General features: G+C 42.3%; 1 non-coding gene across 1 annotated transcript; it reads left to right on the top strand.

Annotated features, from left to right (window-relative positions):
• The first annotated feature begins 2,000 nt into the window (after positions 1 to 2,000).
• LOC112799179 (small nucleolar RNA R71) lies at positions 2,001 to 2,107 on the top strand. The gene has a single exon (XR_003200756.1). It is a non-coding gene; the product is annotated as a small nucleolar RNA R71 (small nucleolar RNA).
• The last annotated feature ends 239 nt before the right edge of the window (positions 2,108 to 2,346 follow it).

Below are 2,346 nucleotides of genomic sequence, written 5' to 3'. Positions count from 1 at the left end.
GCATCCTCTTCCAATAGTATCTTATGCATGCATATGGCTGAACTGATTCCCTTCAAGTCAGAAAGTGTCCATTTAATGGCATCCTTATGTTTTTGTAAGACTTGAAGCAACTTTTCCTCTTGTTCTTGGCTGAGGGCTGAAATTTATAATCACTGGATAACTTTTATTTTCTCCTAAGTATGCATACTTGAGAGTGGGCGGCAGTGCCTTTAGCTCAAGTTTGGGTACTTCTTTTCTTTCATCCTTCCCTTCTAGTGTGCCTTGAACATGCATTTCAGCGGCTGCAGCCTCTTCGCTTAATGCTAATTCCTCTTCTTCTGTTAACTCCTCAAGTTCTTCTTCAAGACTTTCTTGTACCACAGCATCCACCGAGTCCAACCTCATACATTCTTCTAATGAGTTGTGTGGGTAACTCATGGCCTTGAACACATTGAATATCATTTTCTCCTCATGTAGTCTAAGGATAAGTTCACCCTTTTGGACATCAATGATGGCTCTGGCAGTGGCCAAGAATGGCCTTCCCAGGATGATAGAAGTCTTAGCTCCTTCCTCCATGTCTAATACTACGAAGTCTACTGGAAAGATGAAGTCTCCCACCTTCACCAACAAGTCTTCTACTATTCCGTGGGGAAACTTGAATGATCTGTCTGCTAGTTGCAGGGCCATTCTTGTTGGTTTGGCTTCCTCAATCCTCATTTTCTGCATCATTGCTAAGGACATCAGATTTATGCTAGCTCCTAGATCACATAAAGCCTTTTCCACTGTGATTTCCCCTATGATACAAGGCATTTGAAAGCTCCCAGGATCCTTTAATTTCTGGGGCAATTTGTACTGGATGATGGCACTGCATTCTTCGGTGAGTACCACGGTCTCATTGTTCTTCCAGCTTCACTTTTTGGTCATCAATTCCTTCAAGAACTTGGCATAGAGTGGCATTTGCTCTATTGCTTCAGCAAAGGGTATGTTGATTTGTAGTTTCTTGAAGATTTCCAAGAATCTTAAGAATTGGTTATCCTCTCCCTTCTTCTTTAACTGCAACTGCTGGGGGTATGGAGCTTTTGAAAGGCATGGTTTGAGTGCTTCTCCTTCTTGATGTGACTTGGGAGTAGAGACTCGAGTTCCCTCTTGTCCCCTTTTTTTCTTCATCCGAATTCTTCTCTGGTGGTTTCTTGTGGGTCTCCTTCAATTACTTCCCATTTCTGGGGGTGATAGCTTGACATTCCTCCCTTGGCGTTGAGTTAGTGTTACTGCAAATGTTGTGGCCAGGGGCTTGCTTGAATAAGTAACCAATTTGTGTTTCAAGTTTCTTGATGGCAGCATCTTGATTCCGCATGTTGGATCGCACTTCTTCCCAGAAAGCTTTACTATCGTGAATTTCCTTACATATGCTTTCAAGTAGAGTCTCGATCTTGGAAAGTCTATCCTCAGTTAGTGATGGTGGATTGAGATTAGGTGGTTGTTGATAGGATCTATATGGGGTATGTTGGTGAGTTGCATTGCTGTTGGGATTGTGGTTGTGGCGTCTCTGGTCTTGGCCTTGGTCTTGTTGATTTCCCCATCCAAAGTTAGGGTGATTTTTCCATCCAGAGTTGTAAGTTTTGGAGTACGGATCATGGATTTGTCTAGGTGAGTTTCCAATATAATTGGCTTGTTCCCAGTCACCTTCTTCTCCTATATTCACTCCTTCTTGAGTTGGTGATGAAGTGATGACTGCTGCAACTTGGTTTTCTTCCACCTTCTTCGTGAGATCTACTAGCTGCTTGATGATCATCTTATTTTAAGCCAGCAATGCATCCATGTGGTTTAGCTCAATTACACCTCGAGTGTTGCTTCTTTCAGAAGCATAGAAGTAGTCATTCTCAGCTACCGTCTCAATGACATCTATGGCATCTTCAATTGTTTTCTTCTTATTTAGAGAGCCCCCTGAGGAATGATCTACAGCTTTCTTTGACTTATAAAAAAAGCCTTCATAGAAAATGTGAAGTTGAACCCATTCATTGAACAGGTCAGGTGGACATCTTCTTATTAAGTCCTTGAATCTCTCCCATGCCTCATAGAGAGTTTCACCATCTTATTTCCTGAAAGTTTGCACCTCAGCTCTCAGCCTGTTAATTCTTTGAGGAGGGTAGAATCTTGCCAAAAATTTGTTCACCACATCTTCCCAATTTGTTAAGCTCTCCTTTGGGAAGGACTCCAACCACTTGGATGCTTTGTCCCTGAGTGAAAAAGGGAACAAAACTAGCCTATAGACATCCGGGTGGACTCCATTAGACTTCACAGTGTCACATATTCTCAGGAAGATGGTTAGATGTTGATTGGGGTCTTCTTGGGCACTTCCTTCAAATA

The sequence above is a fragment of the Arachis hypogaea genome, chromosome 4 (genome assembly GCF_003086295.3).
Source record: "Arachis hypogaea cultivar Tifrunner chromosome 4, arahy.Tifrunner.gnm2.J5K5, whole genome shotgun sequence".
NCBI classification, from domain to species: Eukaryota; Viridiplantae; Streptophyta; class Magnoliopsida; order Fabales; family Fabaceae; genus Arachis; species Arachis hypogaea.
Note: the sequence above shows the minus strand (reverse complement) of the source record. Positions and strands in the feature narration are given on the sequence as shown.